This window comes from Coturnix japonica, chromosome 3, assembly GCF_001577835.2.
Source record: "Coturnix japonica isolate 7356 chromosome 3, Coturnix japonica 2.1, whole genome shotgun sequence".
Taxonomy (NCBI): Eukaryota; Metazoa; Chordata; class Aves; order Galliformes; family Phasianidae; genus Coturnix; species Coturnix japonica.
Genome location: NC_029518.1, coordinates 77222214 through 77244867, shown reverse-complemented (window position 1 = coordinate 77244867; position 22654 = coordinate 77222214). Strand labels below are relative to the sequence as shown.

Below are 22654 nucleotides of genomic sequence, written 5' to 3'. Positions count from 1 at the left end.
TTCAAAAAGATTTCTTCCTTCAGGCTTTAGAACCAAGCATAGTGCAAAATTTTTTTTCCCATATATCAATAGTTCTAATTATTTATTTATGGAAGGAATCAAAGTTGCAGTAGGAATACAGGGAATTTTTAGCCATGTTAGATCTTGTTTCTGTATAACAGAGCATGTAATACATCAGTGTATCATATTACTTTGAATGAATTTGAAGTTTTTTTTTCAAACAATGAAAAATTACTTGGACATATGTGGTATGGATGTGGAAAGTTTCTTCCTCCAGCCCTTCCTGTTCTGCTGGTTTTAGTCAAAACTGTAACACTCACAATGCTCATGCTGTATTTAAGCTGTTTTGTAATGGCTTCTGAAGCCATTACAAGCAGGCAGCCAGTCCAGATTTTGGGAGAAATCTGTTTGTGCCTCAAAGTCATGAAATAGCTCTAGCTGCAGAGGCGCTATCTCAGTCATATACGCATCTCAAGCCTCTCCCCTGTGTTGAAATCATCCTACAGTCACAACGGTGCCACATCAAATCATTCAGAATGCTACATGGCTTACAGAGAATAAGTAAATCTTGAGCATTTTATGTAATCACAAAGCAGTGCTGAGTTTCACTAACATTAATTGTTCATTTTTTGTCGTGATATTTTATCACGCTTTCTTCTCCACTGTGCTTATTATCTGTGGTTATTGCACAACAAAACAAAATCACTGAAGTGTCTGAATATTCATTATGCTGTGCCATTAAAAGCAACTGCTGCACATGAAAACTCAGATAAAGGAAACCATTGATTAAGCAATCCGTTTAAGTGATAAGTTAGTAATGATCAGTTGCTTAATGGTCAATTGGGTATCCATTATTTAAGACTAACTTCAGCAAGTCAAAGTGGCTACAGACAAACATCAAATCCACAAAATTGCTATGCTACCCTTTGATAAACATTGGAAATCACCAGTCTTATGATGTAACTTTGCTTTGTGAAAGCACAGTTTAATTGCTACCTTTAGATGCTGCAGTTACCTTAGCCAGTTAGCACTGAATGCAGTGGGCACAGGCAACTGCTTCCAGTGATTCTCAGCTGAAGTTGTAACCTTTGCTGGAGCTGCTATACTTTGAGTATGTTGTTTTTTCCTTTTCATTTATGTGTGAAAATTACTCTTTTGTGATACGAACATGCAAATTACTAGTACCTAATAAAGATAATGTTAGCTTTTTTTTTTNTCTGCCACATCCACATATTTTTACAAGGATTTTTCATACAGTTGTTTAATTCTTCCTTAAAAAGGTTTGATTCTTCTATAAAAGCAAAGATTGTCTCACAGGTGTATTCAGCTCAATACCTTTACACACTTGTCTTCATTATGTTGCTCTAGTGGTGCAGTATCCTCAGACAGAAACAAGTAACAGATGGATTGCTTTTAATAAACTGTACTGGAGACAGGCATGTGACTTGAAAATAGTCTAGCAACTGTAGTGCAAAAGCTTTTCTATGGTCCTTACTAACAGCAAGTTTTCCTCTATCAACCAGATTTTAATCTCTTGAGGGTGTTTGGAACATGAAAAAAATAAAAAATAAAAAAAAAATAAATTAAAAAAAAAAGTTGCAATTTAGTAGGCAATACATCAAATAATGTGGAGTAAATACATCCCTAGAACTACCCGCTTTATGGATGAATTTAATGCATAATTAATTGAAGCACAATGTTTTAACGGACACCCATGGCAGTATATTTAAAGCAAAGATCTGTCAACTGCAATAGCATGTTTATTTTAGGGCCAATAGAAAGGAGTCTATTTTAATGTTCGTAGACATAGCTTATCAAAAGGGAGAGAAAAACTACCCAGGTACTGAGGACTCTTTCGGAACACCATGTGGAGGCAGAGGCACATGTCTAGGTCAGGCAGAGCAAAATGCAAGTCTGTCAGTCTGCTTTATCTTTCTTTGGAGAAACAGCATTGTTGCCTTAAACTCCAGGTACCGTAAAAGGAAACCTGTATCTAACCTTGTGTCCTCTCACAAAACATGGATGACAGGTTCAGCTTCTACATGATGGAAGCTGGCAGATGAAAATAATTGTTCTTCTAAGCTGAACAGGAGACCAAGCTACTAATTAGATTAAGCTGGAGAAGGAACTAAATATGGCCTTTCAAGTCAAGAGGTCAAAAAATCCTGATTGTTACCTCAAGAAAGCCACTTAACCTTTTCAAGCCTTAGATTTTCCAATTACTTCTACTGTCATCAGTTGTTCACATTTAATATAACAACAAAGGATGATAATATTTCACTGCATTCAGAATTTTAAATAATTAATATCAGCAAAGTTTTGAACTTACCAAGGAGGAAAAAAAAAATTTGATTAATCACAACGGCATAGGATGATATTCCCAGCACATTGTGTAGCCTGGTTTTCCTTTTGATAGAGATTACTGAATAGCAACAGTGTATTGGAAAAACACATAATTGTAAAAGAACTCTGCTGGAAATGCTTTTTTTTTTTTTTTGTTTTTGTTTTTTTCCTATCTTTTAAATGTTCAGTTGAATGCTTTATACTCAAATAATTGCATTCATTTAAATACTAATAACAATGGTATTTCCTTTCAAAACTATTAGAGTGTCCAAAAAAGGTCTACAAAGATGTTGAAAGGTCTAGAAGGTAAGTTTTATGTATGGTGGCTGAAGTCCTTCAATTTGTTCAGCTCAGAGAAAAGGAGACAGAGAAAAGACCTTATTGTGGCCCATGGCGTTCTCATGAGGGCGTGGAGTGGCAACGCTGAACTCTATGATCTGATGACAGCAACAGGGCCCAAAGGAAAGGCAATGGAGCTGTGGGCCCAATGGAGCTGTGTAAGGGGAGAGTCAGGTTGAGGCTCAGGACAAGATTCTTCACCAGAGGGAGGTGGGTGTGGAACAGGCAGTAGGCACAGCCCAAAGCTGCTGGTGCTGGAGTTCAGTGAGTGCCTGGACAATGCTCTCAGACATATGGTCTGATTTTTGGGTAGTCCTGAGTGGAGCCAGGTGATGGATACAATGATCCTTGTGGGCCCTTTCAAATTCAGGATATGCTACGATTCTATGATTCTATGAGTTCAATAACAACAAAATTTGCTCTATGTATATAATGATCTGTATTTTTATAGCTGCTCTGTGTTTTGGTTTGTTATAATACTGTGTTATACACAAACAAATTGCTTGTAGATAGCAAGGAGAAAAATATCTAAAAACAAGACACGCAATACATGCACGTTTGTTCATTATGTTTGTTTGCTATCTTTGAAAATATTACCCCACTATATTTTGTATAGACAGTTTGCTATTCTGGGCACCATACTTCTTAAGTTTTGTCATTCTGATGGTAGCCAATGCAACAACCTTTATGATTTCATATGAATGTCAATTTCATTTAATGACAATTATTCTGTTCTTTCTGTTATGCTTGTAAACATGAGGCTAAGTGACTAATTCTAACTGCTTTCTATAAGATCTGTTTTAAATACTGTTTCAGATTAAAGGGTTAAATAACAGAAAAAAAAAATTCAGAAAGTTAGCAAATGTAAATTAAAAAAAAACAGGATTTTTAGGAACTAAATACTGGAATTTTTAGATATTCTTAGCTATCTACAAAATCCTTTCCTGTTTCTTCCATGAAAGAAACCATCAAGTAAATGAGAAGAATAAGAATATAGGAAATGAAAGAGGGAAAGTTAGAAAAGAGAAAAAATAATAATAATAATAAAAAAAACAACATTATTTTAATGTTTTATTTCTTTTTTCTTTTTTTTAATAAATATGTTTATTAAAAATCAGTTTTTAAAGATTCTACATAACAGTGTATTATTTTATAAACCCTTTGTCAGCTTAATAACCTAAGAGGCTTTCCCAAAACCTTGATAATGCATATACTGTACAGGAAAACAGCAAAGCTTTTCCAGACACCTGGAGAATTTCTATGACTATGGAATGTTATGGAGGATGCCGTTGTTATTGGACTATGAAGCCAAATCTGGGGATGCATAGCAGACAGTTTATCTAAACAGGTAGACCAGATTTTAGGGAAAAAAAACTTTACTGTGAGAGTGATGAGACACCAGAACAGGATGCCCATTGAGATTGTGAATGCCACTACCCTGGAAGCATTCAAGGCCTGCCTGTATGGACCTAGAGCAACCTGTTTGTAAAACAGTGTTTTGTACCTGAGAATTTACTCTGTCATATAGTGTTACTGCGCTCTTTGTGTCTGTTATAATTTCCATGGAAATACATAAGAGCCATGACTTTCAGAGCAAGCTACATACACAGCCAGAAATAACTACAAGTTATAATCAGGATGCAGACATCTTTCTGGAAAGTTCAATTTCATCAGTCTTCATTACAGGGGCTTACAGTGTGAACTGGGGAAGCTGAGGAACATCAGCTGTTTATAAACAAGTAAAGTCAAATTATATAACCCATGAAGAAAGTTTCCATCTGCCTGAGAACTAAACCAATAATTACTTTTTTTTTTTTTTTAATTTGTATTTAACTAATTTTTTCTGCTTAATTGCAAACAATAACTACATTCTATCAAAGTACATTCATTCCAAGAATGTGAATAATTTTCAAATAAAAAGGTACATTCTCAAATAAAATGAGTGATGTGGGAGGTGATCTAAATGAAAACACGTATGACATTTTTCATATTCTTTTTTAATACATGCTTCATAGCTGCGCTATATAGTTCCAGAAGTCCTTTAAAAGTTCATTATCTTCAGAACAAACACAACTGTATATCAGCTGATAAATAAAATCATCATCCAAGTTTTTCCATCTAGTTTACGGATTCAGAAACAGGTGCTTCAAAACAACCTTCAAGAAACATCTACTTATTTTGTTTCCATCAGCAGTACTCACACAGCTCCTCCATCTCAGAATTGACTATGATACTGTTGCACAATTTGGTATAATGTACTCAATAAGTGACCATTTCCTTGGCAGTCTGGGCTGGAACACATGTGATGATAGTGCAATGGTAACATAAAGACTAAGAGCCTCATTCACTTCTGATCTATGTGAGCAGAATTTGGTTCATGATTTTCAAATATTATAGAAAAATATTGGTGTTGCTTCTTAAACTTTTTTACTGAGATTTAGTAATAATAAGTGCATTTCATACTTTTCTGATTATTTTCATCTCCTATGAAATATCCAACAGCAAATAAAAGACAATCTTGCAAGAGATGCAGGCTATAGGCTGTTATCGAAAATAAACAAATCCATACATTTATTTTAAGGCAAGACTAAATAATAATAATAATAATAATAATAATAATAATAATAATAATAATAATAATAAATAATTTATGGTTCTGCACTTCTACGAATAATAATTTATTAAAAATGTTTTGTTGTAACAATGCCTCTAGTGACAAGAAAGTAAAATAATTTAATTTGAACAATATGATACTGGATTTTTCACTGAAAGATCATTTAGTAAAGCTATTCTAAAGGGCTAACAAGGCCAATAAGGACTTATTTTAGGAAAAAGGATGTAGGGGAAAAAAAACCAAAAAAAAAAACCAAAAAAAAAAAAACCAAACCACTTATTTAATTACCTCAGCCAGTTATTCATAAGAACAATTTCAAAATACTTTTAGACTGGTCTATTAATGATGTCAACTATCACTTTACTTATATTTAAAGATTTTAACCAATAAAACTGGTTATGTTTAAAGACAATAATTCAAGACCATAAAGAAAACTCCATTTTTTGGGATTACAAAGTTTGAATACTGTCATCACACAGTTGATGACACTTCAATCGTAAATTTTGTTTCTAAATAATATTAGTTAAAATAACTATTGTGAAAATTTTGCATGATATACAAAAGAGTGGGAAAATAAAATATCCTTCAAATCTCTGTAGGTAGCAAGCTTTGTAAGACCACCCTGTGAATATGCAAAGAAGATTAAAATGACTACCTGGTCAGTTATGGTTTGTGCAGTGCAAAAGTGGTGGTTGTACATGGAGAACTGAGACTTTTTTTTATTTTTTATTTTTGCCTGTCAAGATACAGTAGTCTTGAGTGAAGTAGTATCTTCCATATCCCCTGTTCTGAGGTCAGACCCTTAGTTTTCATGTTGAAATTCATCTTCATAAGCTGCATCTTCATGTTATTCTTACCATTTCTTGGTCCTTGTGAAGTTGTTTCATTGCCTACTAAATTTAGAAATAAGAAAGAACTTGCTTACACTAACTCTATGTTAGTGATAATGCAGCAATCACTGCTATATTTGCAGCTGTTGTCACTGGAAGCTAAATATAGTTGTTATGATCCATTGAGAACTGCTGATGTAGGAAGTTACATAATAGCTTTCAGCAGAGTATAAAACGAGTAAGAATCTGTAGTTTGTGTCAACTCTTATTAATATAGGATATGCCCCACTGCTTAAGGAACTACAGCTATGGCAAAATATACCACGACATATTTGCAGATGCTAGCTGAATACAATTGATTTTTGTTCAACTAAACATTGAAAGTGAAAAAGGTAAGAAAATACTCAGGCAGAAAGAAGAAAACAACTGATTTATTTAAAAAGGAAAAATAAATAAATAAAGCTCGTATTGGTTTAAGCATTTGATCTGACCACAGGTAAACAGAATATTAGATTTAAGATAATTTATACTACAAAACCAACCCCATATGAACATAATAAATTGAGTGACCATTTCTACTGTGAAAAATTTTAAGTCTTTCTACTGTGAACATTTTCTTATTTCCTCTAAACATATATTGACGATAGTTAGAAGGATAACTAGTGAAACATTATAATGGCCAAGAATCAATTTATTATTAATTGTGTCATTTTCTTTCATACCTCCCAGGGTAAAAAGGAATAAATCAGTTATATGGAGCTCAAAACTTACTTTAGGTAACTTAATATTTTAATAATTTCATCAAAATACAAAAAAAAGTAATAACTGGTTCATTGACAGTAATGCTATCACTCATGGTCCAAATAAAAACAAGCCTCAGGAATACAAGGGCTAAAAGGGTTACACCACAACTAAACCAACCAACCAAACAAACAAACAAACAACAAACAAACAAACAAATAAATAAATAAATGACCCTGCTTAGTATCTACATATACTTCTGATCATTTACATGCTAACTTCATTACTTGTTTCTGTAATTATAGTTCCCTTCTGATTTTTATATGTAGATAAAATCATATTTATTGCATCCGTGTAGCGAGGTTTTCTACCATCTGCATTTAGGGTTGTTCCATAGCATGTTTCTCATGTGTGATGAACAGGCTGAGTAGATACTCACTATAATTCATTAATATATACATCTAAAGTGATATATATTTTCATACACTGCAAACTTCTTAGCAACTATTCTAATGATATCCCAAAAGCTAATGGAGTTAACTGCCTTTAGTAGCTGAAACCCAAAGCAGTTACTCTTCCCAGTGCTTTTTTTCCTATTCTGTTATAAAATGAATGCTTATAAGAAACTTCTTTCTTCATTTACCATGAAGAGGCTAACAGTCTTCTTCACTACAGCATAAAAGTATTAGCAGTAACATACTCTTTTTGCCTAATAACAAGAGTGTCTCTAATGCATTCCCACATGGTTGTCAGTGTGTCAGTGGTGGTTGCCATAAGTGGGAATTGCTTCTAATTTAAATATCAGATGAAGGGGGGCTTTGGAGAGCATAGCTATCCATTATTCTGCATACACACTTACACACACACACACACACAAAAAAAAAAAAAAAAAAAAAAAAGATGTATGATACTGAAAAATGCTCATTTTTGACTAGTGCCTCATGGAAGCAATTAGAATGTCTGCTGGGGAAAAAAAAATAAAAAGAAAAAAGAAAGAAAACAACAAACAAGCAAACAAACAAAAAATATACATGCAACAGCTACTTTTTGTTATTTTTTTTCATCCAGTTATTCTTTGTGGTATGATTAAGCAAAACATCTGTTGCATTGTGAGACACACCAGAAAAGAAAGGAGAAAAGGAGATAAGAAACTTCTACACTTATGTATTTCTAGACACCAATTTGCTAAAAAATCCTTTCCAAAAATAATCACCAACAAACAGAAAAATGATACAAAAATGAATGACTGAACCCTCTCTGCCTACAAATCAAGGTAGGAGAAAAAAAAAAAAAAAACAAAAAAAACATGTCAATCCCTTTCCCCAGGCACATATATTATATCTCCTAAATATCTGTGAACTAGGTTTTACAGCATGGCAACTATCACTACGGGATAGATCTCTAAGATACAGATCAACAGAAGCTAAGAATCTTTTCAGTAGGGTTTATTTGGCTGGGGGAGAGGACTACAAAATTGACCTAATAACATTATCTCCATGCGGTGCACTCAAAATTTCTTTTTTAAAAGAAAGCAATTAATCAAATTTAAGTGTAGAAGCATATGCAATAGCACTTAGAAATAATCCCATGAGAGGAAAAATTAATTAAAAAACAAACAAACAAACAAAAACCCTCTTTGCATTTATATTTTATTCTTCGAGAAACCAAAGCATGAAACTATAAGATTTTGCTTTGATTCTCTAATTTTCCACAAATATGAACACATCAAATAATGGAAAAGTTAACTGAAATACTTCTATATTTATTTTGAATTTCCTTTGAACCTATGAGAATGAATTTTCAAAATGGAGGAAACAAAATCAAGTCCTTTGTACATCTATGATTTATTCTTCTTTATAAAATGACTATTTAGAAAAGATTATTTAGAAAGGAGATGAGATAAATGTACACAATGTGGTTGCTAAAGAGAGAATTACAAAGTATACAAAAAAGTAAAAAATAGCAAGAAATACAGATTACATCGGGAATGTTATACAACAGCTTTCACATTGGAGAGCATATTTTTGCACTAGCATCTAGAATGTGTGGTACAATTTGAACTACTCTTTGAAAAAGGGCTCTTCAGATTTCATTTTGACAGTTCCAACATATCTGTTTATTCAATGCACTCTAACTCATTCCAAAGTGTGTTTCTTGGAAAACTCAGGTGTTTTTTTTTTTTTTAATTTTTCTTTTCTGTGACTTCTAATGGAGCATTTGTCCAAAACAAAAATCCAGAACAACATTAAAAATATTCAGACAGCATTACACTATAATATTTATAATTGAATAACAAACAAACAAGAACTGCTCTTCTGCTCTTCTAGATAAAGGAAAATGATATAACAGAAAACATGATATCACAAATCTGAATTATTAATAACGCTGATGTGGGTAGAAAATTATCTTGAAATTACACAAATCAGAAACATTTTATTTTTGTTTATATGAAAATAGAAGTGAGAAATCTGAGTAGCTGTACTACTTTCTTTTGACATCACTTATTTTCCAACAAGCATACTGCTTCTGTTTCAACATCATTTCCAAGTGGAACAACTTATTTTCCCATTTTATTAATAAAATTTAACATTAAAAAGCACTCAGTAACAACCACTGTGAATGTAAACACATTTCTATGAATAATCTTGATAAAAGCATGAAGATATGTATGTAGAAAATAATAGTAATTTAAAAAGGCCTTTTAATATAATCATATAATCATATAATTGGATCATAGCTTGGTCAGGACCTCGGAAGGTATTGCTCAAAGCAAGGTTAGCCCCAGGGTCAAACCAGTTTGCTCAGGGTCTTGGAAATACTGTTAAGTTTTGAAAAGCAATAATAGAGACTGTACATCCTCTATGTTCAATCTTTCCCATGCTTGAATCTCCATGAAAAAGCAGATCTCCACAAAAAGTGGATTTTGAGAATAAGACAGGAGAAAAAAAAGGAACAAAACAAAACAAGCAAATAAAAAGAACACCTAAAATCCTGCAGGAAATACACCCCGAGATTTTGAATAATTCTGCCAATAGAAATACAGTATTCAGCTAATAAACTGTCCAAAATCTGATTCATCTCTATTTATATTCCACTGTACATCCGTAGATTTGAATTCTTAAATAGTAATTTATTTCAAATAAGCTTGAGGGTATTATATTTTTTGTGTGTTTTTTGTTTTTTTGTTTGTTTGTTTTTTGTTTTGTTATTGCTATTCTAATACTGATAAATGTCTTTATTTCTTATTGAATTTTCTGATCCTTAGCAATATTTGTTTAGTATCTCTACACTAAGTTGAGCTCAATCAAATTGTATGTTATGTACAACATATTGCTAAGAGCTAATTTCATTTAAGGGACTCTTATTTCAAATAGAAGGAAACATTTCTTTCTCATCCTTCAGCTATACATCATCCCAGTCCATAGTCTGCCTTCCCTGGATTACTTGTCTGTCTTGGGTATTATGCCTAGGTTTATACTGAAGTACTTGTGTTACTCATTGATTCTCCTAGGTATCATGATGTTAAAAATATACATAGTATAGGCTTCTCCAAAGCCAACTACCACCACAGTGACTTGTAGACTGTGGTTTATTTCCTTTTTAAATGAGACATTGCACATCTTTGCCAGTAACTTCTCTATTTCACACATAATTTCCTTCACGACCCTCAGATGAATATTATCTGGTTTTAGTGATTTAGTACACTTAAGTTTTTAAGTTACTCTATAACTTCTTCCTTGGAGACTACCATTTTGTTAAGGCCATTGTATAATTTTATATGAAAAGTGCCCTTGGAAGAGTGATTTTCCTAAAGCACTTGATAGTGAAGACAGATGCAAAAAATTAATTTAGCTCCTATTTTACTATCCTGTCTAATTCTTCCCTTGTTCCTCAAATATATCTACTGTAAGGTATGCAATCATCTTGGATGAAGAGGAACCTGATGAGGTTTAATACAGGTAAATGTAGAATCCTACACATGGAGACAAATAGCCACATGAATCAGAACAGGTTAGGGGCTGACCTACTGAAAAGGAGCTCTGCAAAGAAGGACGTAGGTGTCCTAGTGGATAACAGGTTGATCAAGAGGCTGAAGAGTGCCTTTGTGTCCAAGAAGGCTAATGGTACCCTGGGGAACATTAAAAAGAAAGTAGCCAGCAGGTTGATGGAGTCTCACCTCCTCCCTTACTCAGTATTCTGCTCAGCAACAGGACAAGGGGTAAAAGTCACAAAACAGAACACAGGAAGATCTGTATGGAAATGAGAAAAAGCTTCTTTACTTTGAGGATGACATAACACTGGAAGAAGCTGTCCAGAGAGGTGGTGGTATCTCCTCTGGAGACATTAAAATCTAATCTCTACTAGCTTCACAGTTCTATTGTTATTCATCTCCTTTCTCAGAAAGCTATATTAATTACAGTATATAAAAAGTAAGGAAGGCATAGGCTCATGACACTGAAAAATTAATTTCATAGAATGCCATGAAATCCTGTTGAAAATGTGAAGTTAATTGAAGTCTGTTGCCAGGTTCAATCTATGAAGAAAGTAGGAATTTTGGGAAAAAAAAAAAAAAAAGATGGTCAAAGACAGAATCTCATAGATAGAAATGTCAGTTTTAACTATTAAGTAACAGCAATACATTAGAAAAAATATATATATGTAAATCATTTAGATGCATGTTTTAAGACACAGCTGGAAAAGGTCCTTGTCAGTCTGATCTAAGTGGATCCTGCATGAAGCATGGGGTAACACCAGATAACCTTTAGCAGTGTCTTATTTTTTTGTTTGTTTGCTTTTATACCGTGATTTAAATATTGTTTATTTCTCTTGAGATTGTAACAGTGTTTAGAGATAAGAGACAAACTGAACACCATTGTATTAAAAAGTAAAGTCCCTTTTGCTAAAAACAAACATCGCTGCTGTTTTCATTGAGAACTTAATGAAAAATGTTCAGAATATTACATGGAAGTAACAAAGCAAAAAAATGAAGGTCAGGAGAGCTAACTTCGACCTCTTCAAGGACCTGTCTGGTCCCTTTCCCTGGTCTCCCGTTGCCAGCACAAGCAGGAACTCAAGGAAGGCTAAGGCTCACTTGTAATTAAATCTGTTGAGGGAGGTCAAGGATAATAAGAAAGGCTTTTTAAATATGTCATTGGCCAAAAAAGCAAAAACAAAGAAAAAAAAAAGGGTGGAGGAAAATGGGATTCTGCTGCTGAATGAAGTGGGCACCCTGGTAACAGAGCACTCTGAGAAGTCAATGTCATTGAATGCCCTCTTTGCTTCAGACTTGCTAAGAGTGTCTCTTGGGAATCTCAGACCCTGGAGGTAAGGGAGAGTATAAAGAAAGGAAGACTTCCCTTTGATCAAGGAGGGTCTGGTCAGAGACCATCCAGGCAAAACATAATGCACACAAACCCATGAGCCCTGGGATGGACCCATGTTGAGGGAACTGGTAGAGGTGACTGCTGAATGCTCTCTACCATCTTTGAAAAGTCATGCAGAGCGCAGTGAACATTGTGTACCTTGACTTCAGAAAGGCCTTTAACACTGTCTCCCATAACATGCTCATAGGTAAACTTAGGAAATGTGGGATAGACAGTGAACATCAAAAAAGACGAATAAAAAACACTTCCTGACTTTCTGGAGTATGCTTGGTATGTCTCGAGCATTTATAGTCCAAAGCAAAATTTAACAACAAATCGAGGGCCGTTATCAGTGAGGCAGGAGGTCCTGTGAGAACAAGGTGGTCTCAAAACAGGCCCACCTTCCCTGCCAGAAAGATTTTCTACAAACTTATTTCTGACAAATTTGTTCCTGTGAACTCTCTTGTTTATGGCCTTGAAAATGTGCACCTGCAAACCTTACAGATACAAAAAGATGATGGTGAGGAGACATTGTCATCATTGATTTTTCCCTGCCTGCTGTTTGCCGGTTCAAGATTAAGACCTCTGGACGAGTGCAGTCATATCTCCATCCCTCCTGGACCCACAGGACCTGAACTGGAACTCCTCAAAATGGACCGGTAACCAGCCTTTTCCCTGTTCATTTCCTTGTCTCTTGTTCTTCCAACATTTTTATCCTCTTTTCATTCTTTTTCTTTTCTAAAGTTGTTGAGTAACTGCGAGACTTATTTTGGCTTCTTAAGGTCAAATAATTTAGTCACAATTTACGATTTTATGTGTTAGAGTGCCATCCTATAAAGTTGCATAGTTTAGCCATGCAGCTGAGACAGATTCAATTGTTAAAATGCCAATATTTTTTGTATAGTTGTAGTTTACTGATTCTCATTAAAACTGATGATTGCGTGTGAACCTCTGCCTATACCTTTACCTTAATTTAACTGAGGATATTTGCAAATTTGGTTGCCTCTTTTCTCCCCTTCTGGGCAGGATGCAACAGACAATGAGGAGGATTAATAGCCAGCTGACTGGCAGAGCTCAGAGGGTTGTAATCATCTGTATTCGGGATATAGTTGGAGGCCCATAGTTAGCAACATTACCCAGCGATAGGTACTGTATCTGCTCTTGTTCAACATCCTGATTGATGACCTGAATGAAAGGATAAAATGGACCCTCAGCATGTTTGCTGACAATACAAAGCTGGGTGGAGTGGCTGGTACACTAGAGGTCTGTGCTGCCTTTCAGCAACACCTGGACAGGATGGAGAGTTGATTAGAGAAGAACCTTATGAGTTTCAAAAAGGGAAGCGCAACATCCAATGGCATGCAGGCAAAAATTCATAGCTAACGGTGGTGATTGTGTTGAAAACCAGTGTTTTGTAGCTGAGAATTTGCTTTATTAAATCATGTTATTGTAATCTTTCTATCTGTTGTAGTTTCCATGGAAATGAAGACATCACTTTCAGCATGACCTACATAAATATGTAAAGGTCATGTGTCAAGAGGACAGGGCCAGGCTCATTTCAGTGGTGACCAGTGATCGGACAAAGGACAATGAACACAAACTGGAACACATGAAGTCCAATATAAACAATAGAAATAAATATTTTATTTTACTTTGAGTGTGACAGTACTGGAACAAACTGTCCTGAGAGGCGATGGAGTCTTTCATCTTCTGGAGATATCCAAAACCTGCCTGAATGGTTTCCTGTGTAACCTACACTAGGGAGCTTGCTTTATAAGGAGGGTTGAACTTCTCATAGAACCATAGAATCACAAGTTTGGAAAGGACCCACAAGATCATCTAGTCCAACCATCCTCCCATTAACTCTGCTAACACAAGCTACTAAACCATATGTCATAGTTCCTCTTAAACACTTTCAGCAACTTCATCACACCACTGGGCAGGTCATTCCAGTGCCTGACCATTCTCTATGTAACATTCCTGGGTGCTTGGATAAGAGTCATGTGCAGCACCCCTATCTGCAGCTTTTATCTCTCTTGTTGCCCCTGGCCTTGCCCATCTGTGTCCCTCAGACAAAGGATTTCTCAACCCTTGCCCAGGACTCGCCTGGACTTGTCCATCCTAGGCAAACTTTGAGGCAATAGTGCAAAAGCATGGCCTCTTACAGGGCCACATTTAGCCTAGCCTTGAACACTTCCAGGGATGGTGCATCCACAGCTTCTCTGGGTAAACTGTTCCAAATCTTCCTTCCCTTAGATTAAAATCATTAACCCTCGTCCTTTGAATAATCTAATGAGTGTAATAAGATGTAACAGAGGGAAAGAAATCTGTTTGGATGCCCTGCAATCTATAAAGAAAAAAATAATAATTCAAAAAATCTAAAGTGTAAATTGTCTTGTATTATACCACTACACACGCAATCAAGACTGTGAGAGTTGTGTGTACATGGACACATGCAAGTTGAAGAACAAGAACACTGAACTAAATAAGATTTCACTCTGCTTGTATCAAGATTTAAATCTTGCACACACTGCTTAAATCTAGAGCTAAATGTTATATTTGAATTATTGCAAGTCCAATTTCTTGAGCCTTATATACATTCTGTCAAATATTCACTCATAGTAGTGCTTATGGGGACCAATTTAATACATATTTTAAAACAAAGTTTAAATATTCCCTTAGGTAAAATGAAAGACATGGATTAAAACAAAATCTTTGAACTCATTGCCCTTAACTTATCCTTTTATGTTTAAAAGAAGAATATTAAAATTCTGCAGTAGAATGTAAATGTGAAAAAATCCACATTTAAAAACCTTTACCTACTAGGGACAGAAGTCCTTAATGTCAGACCTTTCTAAACTGTTTCATCATGTCAGTTCTCAATGGGTGAAACAAAATGAATTCAGTTTTTCTCTTGCATTCTGCTTTCTGGCCTATCATGTCACAGAATTCAGACAGATTACAGCATTTATCATTACAAAACCAATACATTCTTCCCAAACCAATCAAGTATAAATGTTAATTAGTAGCTGTTGCCCTCATCAAATTGTGACTACGAAACATAGTAGTTTATTTTTATGATGCAGTTAGCAAATAATGCTGAGACATATATATACTTTTGATTATCTGTATTATACGGTATAATCTCTGTATTATACTATTTCATAATATTGTTCTTTATCCTTTAAACAAGATACGTTCAAATTTTCTGAAATGTCAATAGTTTCCATCTCATATCCTTTCCCATGCTTCTGTTCCATTCTATTCTATTGCTGGGAAAAAATAAATTCCTCTGTAACTTCGGAGAACACTGACTAGAAATGACATCTTTAATATTTATTTATTTATTTATTTATTTTAATGAAAGTAAACAGCTGCAGTTGGACTTAATGATTTTTGAGTAATTCTATGATTCTACGACTTACTTCTATTTGTCACTTGAAAAGGACAGAGAAGTTTGGCAGAAAATAAACCTCCTTGCATTCCAGCTTGTCCTCAGATATCAGAGGGGTTGGGGTTGGCTAGGCTTAGATCCTTCTAAGTAATGCCCAATTCTGTGCTCCAAGTCCTGTGGTATTCAATACATGAACTGTTTTGTTCACAAATTCATAAATAGGACACTGTCCAATTCTCTTTTTGCATTTGTATGGGCTCTCACAAACACTCTTAAGGATTTTGGACATGCACATTGAGAACTCTCATTGCTGTATCAGTGAATTTTGCAGTTTATTAAAGCAACCTATTACAGATTCTTTTGGACTGCTGATGATAAATGTACACTGTCTATAAAGTTTGTCAGATTAGTCAGGAACACGAATGATATGGCTATCTGCAATCACATTAAATTATGTAATAATACTATAGACATTTTTAGGTTTCCTAGGGAGGCACTCAGTGTAACTGTGTGATGACAGACCCCGGCTTCTCTGTGAGGTTATCCTTTCACTCCCAAATTCCTTCTCTCAATTTTATACTATTTTCCTATTTTCAGGTGCAGCTTGTGTTACTATAGTTAAAACATATCATGGTCTTGCAGTTTGCCCAAAAGTATGGTTTTGAAAGACAGGTGGAGTACTGCTGGCCCAGGAATACAAGATAGTTTATCAGTTCTAATGGTATCATCTAGTCCCCAACCCAATAGGATGATCATAGCCATGGCACCTCCACCTGCTTCACATTCCATATTATTTTTTTCTTAGTTGACTGGGCTCTCCTGGTATTTAATTACAGCTAAGGTCACAAGTCATGTTGTTCAGGGAACTATTGTGGAATGGATAACACAGTGCATTCCACCCTGGAGGTTTGCCTTCTCCCAAGAGATGAACATTTCAATAAATTACCTCCAGTAAATATTCCATGCTCTTTTTGTCTCAAAATCCTACACAGAGTCTCACTATTGTGACAATAAATAAAAATAAAAATAAAACCACCATGGAATTCTTATACAGTGTTCTAGGCATTGTGCACTTTAAATTATATGGAGATATAATTTAAAGAGTCTCCAGCTCTTTTCCTCTCCTTTTTCTTTTCACTTGTTCTGTCTTTTCTGGCTATAGAGTGTGTAGGATACTTAAGCTTTTGAACATTAAATGAGATGCTTAAAATTAGTAATAACTTAAATAATTGAGAAAAAACAAAATCTTCTCACAGAAGGCTGAATTATGAAGGGGATTCAGTTTTGTCCTGGTTCCAGTTGGGGCAGTTATTTTCTTCATACTGCCTGATATGATGTGGTGTTTTGGTTTTAGGAGAAAAGAAGTGCAGATAACACACCAGTGTTTTAGTTGTTTCTGAGAAACGCTGCCAAGATTGTTTCAGTTTTTCAGCTGCTTGTGCTGTCCTGCCAGCAAGGAGCTGAGAAGGCAAAATGAGCTGGGGGGAAACAAAATCAAGACAGCTGATCTGAGCTGGCTAAGGGGGGTATTCCATACCATATGGCACTGTGAAAAAACTACTTAACTGTGGGGAGGCAGCCACTGCTCAGGGTCTGGCTGGGCATTGGTCAACAGGTGGTGAGAACTTGCATTGTATGTCAGATGTTATGTAAATATTTGTATTAAATGTATGTATTTCTAACTTAGTAAATGGATTTTATCTCAACCTATGTGTTCTATCTTTTTTCTCCAGTTATCTCTCTCACTAGGAGCAGGGAGACTGAGTGGAAGACAGTAGTGTTTAGCTGCTTTCCAAGTTAAAGCGTAACACATTTCTATTCCAACAGAAAATATGTAATGTATACAAGGCATCAGTATTTCAGTAGCAGCACCATAGTAATAATGAAAACATCCTTACATCTGCAAAACATCTGTGCAATTTCAGCATATGCTTAAAATTGCTAAAAATCTAAAATGCATTAGGAATTAAGTTTATCAAAACTATTCACCAATGATATGACTTTTATATATATTTTATATATATATATATATATATACTTAAATATATATATATATATAATATAGTTTTGTTTTGTTGTTTGTTTTGTTTTGTTTTTTGGTCAATCATTGACTATGTTATTTTTAATATACTTTCCACATTTAGTGAGTACTTCTAAGAGGAAAATATTAGGAATATAAATATTTGATGTTTTTACAGATTCATTATGACTTAAGACATTCAGATGTCTTTGGTAACCATGTTCTTCAAAAATTTATTCCAATCCCTTTATAGTGTTCCTCTGCACAAAGCTGTAATCTTCTCTGAGTTGCTTGTTTAATTAAAATTCATAGAGGGAAAGTAAAATTTGATGCAAGACTTCAGAATTATGATGCATTCTAATTAGCTGGAAAATTAATACCATTTTTCATAGCGGGAAAAAAAGAAAAGGAGCAACATTCAGCATGAAATATAGCAGATTCATTTCAAGTTTGAATAATACAGTTAAATGTGCTTCATAATGATTTTATCTAATTACTTCAGAGTAAGATTGGTTTTTATTGTATTAAAACTAGTAACAAGAATTTTGTAAACTTGGTAAATCAAGTTTTTGTTGCTGTTGTTACAGTTGTATGACTAACTTGAAATGAACATTCTTGAAATGAACATTTGGTGTGGTGTTGTGCCATGGTAAGCTTAGGTTGGATACAAAAAAGTACTTCTTTACAGAAAGGGTTGTTAAGCACTGGAATAGGCTCCCCAGGGAGGTTGCTGAGTCACCATCCCTGAATGTGTTTAAAAACTGTTTAGATGTGGTGCTCAGGGACTTAATTTAGCATAGGGTTGTTAGAGTTAGGGCAGGGTTAGGTTGTGGTTGGACTCAGTGATCTTAAGGTCTTCTCCAACCTGATCAATTCTATGATTCTATGATTCTATGATTCTATGATTTCATTCTTTGTTATGCACTTGGTTCTACAAGTGAACATATTTTTAATATATATTTTATTCAGCATGACAAATAGAGGACCTTAAAAATAATATTAACAATGATTCTTTCAAGGGAAATCATTGAAGTTTTACATTGTTCCACTTCGGGATATTCCTGTTTGTTAGACTTATAAATGACCTGGAAAAAAAGCAGTAAATAGAGATATATAGAATCTGCTGTTGGTACAAGTGTTTTAAAGAAAAAAAAATAAAAATGCAGGACTAATATGTACAAAACATACTGTTTATATAAATTCACAGATACTTGGGGAACTGCCTTAAGTCACAGAAGGTGAATGACTGATCAACAAGGATGAGAAAGAACTTTGAACTTTTACAGATACACAAATATATTTAAGGTAGACACAAGCATAACAGCTTGATAACTGTGATGAGCAGTAGTATAGGAAGCTGGTGGGAGGTGAACCTGAAATCATTCTCCCTTTTCTTGCAAATTCACCAAATTCCAAATTTTGAGCTGACATAAAAACATAGTTTGCTTCCTCATTTCTGTTAGGAAAAGCAGTGAAAACACATTCCTCTTAGCTTGTTTGCCCCACTCTCTCCCCCTCACCCCCCTTTCCTTTTTCCTCTTTTTTAATGCATTTTGGTTTTACTGCTAAATTGAAGAAACTGTGTATATGTAACTCTAATATACATATACCTCCTCCAATTATTCATAATATTTCTGTCTAGTGTACCATAAGGTTAAGCTGGCGTAGCATTTTCTGTGTTAGCCAAGTGGTTTAGATTGTTCATAAATATGTGACACGTTAGAAGTCTTTCCATATGATCAAGATTACAGAAAAGAATTTATCCACAAGCTACTCTTTAGATCAAATGATGGAACATATAGTCTTTTCCTTTTTCCAACTCAATTTGATCTTCACTTACTGAAGACCTGATTTACTGGGAAAACTGCAACCTTTTAAATGTCTTGCATCACTCAATCTGTAGTCAGCTAGTAAGAATAATACATGTGTTTGATATTTTTGTTTTTGATACTAATGACATTTAGAATTGATAATGTTTATTCCTTGCTTCTCTAAGAGTAGAACTATCATTCTTTTCTCAAAGGTAATATTCCCCGTGTCAACTGAAGAAAATAAAATTTTAAGTTTCATAACCAAATAAGATACTTCTAAATAAAGAACTGCAGCTGGAAATGCTGTAATGACCTCTCACCAGATGTCTGTGACATTTTGATTTGAGTCTTAAAGCCTCTAAATCTTGTTTTTTAATCTCCTTCACATATATACTTGTCTGTGCAATCTCACTGTTTCTTAATGTTTTCTTTTCTCAGAGATGGATGTGGTATGCCTCTGGCTTTTAGGGATTATACTGCAGCTTGAATTCTACTCCATAGTAATTTCACATGACTCAGTTCTGTTGTTGTTTCTGACTGTAATGAAAATAAATGAGATTTTTTTTTTCCAGTCTCATTTTATTATTTTTTTTAATGTAATTTAAACATGATTTGTCATACAAAGGCCCTATGCTTGTATATTGGCAAGTAAAAGTCGTCCCTTCTCCAAAGTCGGTTATTTCATTGTGTCTCCGCATAGGCTAATGTACTAGTGCATGATGAACAACTTGCTAGACTGGGCTTTGAATTTGCATATACGCAGGATTTTGTCACTTGTTTGAATAAGGTTTAATTCTTCGACAAACCCTGCAAGATAATGAACACCTCAAGTTTTACTTAAATTTTAAGCACTGAAATTTTCAGGGAAGGAGCCCTAAAATTGTAACTTGGGAACCGGTAGTGAAAATTATAAAACAAAATTTTTAACTCACTTCTCAAAAATTATCAAAAGAAATACCTAAATTCTTAAGTAACTTCCTTTCCCACAGATGATTTGTTCCCATCAATACATTTCATCTATTGTTTATGATTAAAGTTTTCCTGTTCTTTGCAATACTAAATGTTTAGCACTTTGTGTGTTACAATCAAGGCATTATTTTATCAAAGAAAATTTTAATATTTAATTTTTAAGAGAATGAAAGTGGTGGATGCTAAAAATATTGGAAAGACTTAATACCCGTCCAAAGGAGATGGAAGATCAATAAGGAATGAGACAATTAGCATCACTTTGTGAACAATTTTACATTTGAAAATCTCTCTTTGGCGTTGTTTACCTTTGGAAGGGAGGGCTGGGGTGTGTCTACTGGCTGAAGACTTGACCTGGGGGCAAATGAAACCAGCTTCATGCAGGAGAGTGGGAGATGATATCACTGTACCCCGTGAAGGTGAGATACAAACTGGCATCTCCTGGCTTCCTCTTATCTGCTGACTTAAATTTGCAAGGTCTGGGAGACAGGAACACAGGAGTTCCTGCTAAGAGCCAGAAGCCAGAAACTATCACTCCGAAAAAGCAGGCTCGGCAGCTTTGGACTATAAGAATTTGTACTGTCATCATTAGTCGTCCTGAGCTGAACAACACAACCTCCAACGACCCATCACTACTGAAGATTAGTACCTGACACTAAGACATTGTTGCATCAAAGGCCGGTTAACTGTTTTGCTTCGCTGTGTTTGTACATCTGTCTGTCTCTTTCCCTCTATCTTTTCTCTTTATCTTCTTTTATTCTTTTCCTTTTTGTAGTAGTTATTGCCTAAAATTATCTCACCTGTAGAGCATATTAATCATAATTAGCCAGTTAGACAATTTTACCTCCAAGCAGTTGTTCTTAGTTGTAGCTTAAAAAAGTCTCAATAAATTAATGCATGTTATTTATCTGAGTCTTGGATGACTCCATCACAGTAGCGACCTCTTGCGGACGAGGGGAGGAGCGACTCAGGAGAGAGAAAAAACATTCGCCTTCCCCAGAACCCACTGAGTGGGAGAAGATCAGAAAGATAGAAACTCGAAACTCATATGTTCTTTCTTTCAAACAGTAATGTAGCTATGAATTGATATGCTAGATTGGAAAATTTAGGAGTACAGTCAGTGACATTTTTCTTGAAACTGTTTTACCTGCAGCATTAGAAGCATCTCGTCTTGAACAGCCAATGTAAGTGTAAATAAGAACACATCCTGACTGCAGGTGATAAATAAAACCTTTTTCTACAGTTTTTTGTTTGTTTCTTTGTTTGTTTTTACTGTGAGGTGAATATAGTAAATCAACACTGAAAAACAAACAACTCTTGGACTGCCTGGGTACTCTGCGATATGAGAAGTGAGAGAATTTGATCCCCATTGAGTTGGAAGGGCATTTCAGACCATGGATAAGTGCTCTAACTAGAGAACTGCTGAGAAGTTTAGGAAAGGAGGCTAATCTTCCTATTTTGCTTCAGAAGTAACATTTACTTTTTTATCATTATTGTTTTATTCTATTATTATTATTATTTAAGGGAAAAAGTATAGTTATTGAGCTTAAGGAGAGATTTAAAGATAGAAACACAAACTGGATTGTTTGGTGTTTTTTTTTCTTTTTCAGGTGATACAGTGGTTGTACCTTGGAACTTAAATTTTTAGAATAATTTGTACTTGGAAAGGATGTCTGCATATTATTTTCTTCTTGTGAGCTGTGGCTGCCATTCTGACTTTTGAGTATTAGACTCTAGTTTACAGTGAGGCAATAGTTAAAAATTTATCTTGTATATATACTGAGTTATTTATTTTCTTTTGCTATTGTTTTGTTGTCTCAGGCATACACAATCTATATTTTTTATGCTTGTCTCGGGTTACTTAGATTTACCTATGACCGTGACAGGGGGGAGCCACCTCATAGGGCCCCTGGGGCCCGGAAAGGAGGGGGAAAAGGGAAATGGGATAAAAACAGCAGCAGTCCAAGGAGGAAAAATTTATTTTAATAAATATGATATTGGAATACAAGATAACACAATATAATATAATTGAGGCTAATAAATCGAATGAAACAGAGGAGAGTCCCCGAAAACCAAGAGGCCTACTCTAGGCGACACGGCTGGAACACTTCCCACTCTCCAAGAGTCCGAAAGAGAGAGCACTCCAGCCTGGGAACAAGATTATATAGCGTCCTGGTCCCGTGACTCATCCCTGACCGTGTTGTTCTCTGGGATACATAGTCTTCTTCTGTGG

At 34.8% G+C, this 22654-nt stretch overlaps 1 long non-coding RNA gene across 1 annotated transcript; it reads left to right on the top strand.

Annotated features, from left to right (window-relative positions):
• The first annotated feature begins 12372 nt into the window (after positions 1 to 12372).
• Positions 12373 to 13857, top strand: LOC107312072. The gene is made up of 3 exons (XR_001554380.2): positions 12373 to 12889; positions 13257 to 13376; positions 13702 to 13857. It is a non-coding gene; the product is annotated as an uncharacterized LOC107312072 (long non-coding RNA).
• Positions 13858 to 22654: the final 8797 nt, after the last annotated feature.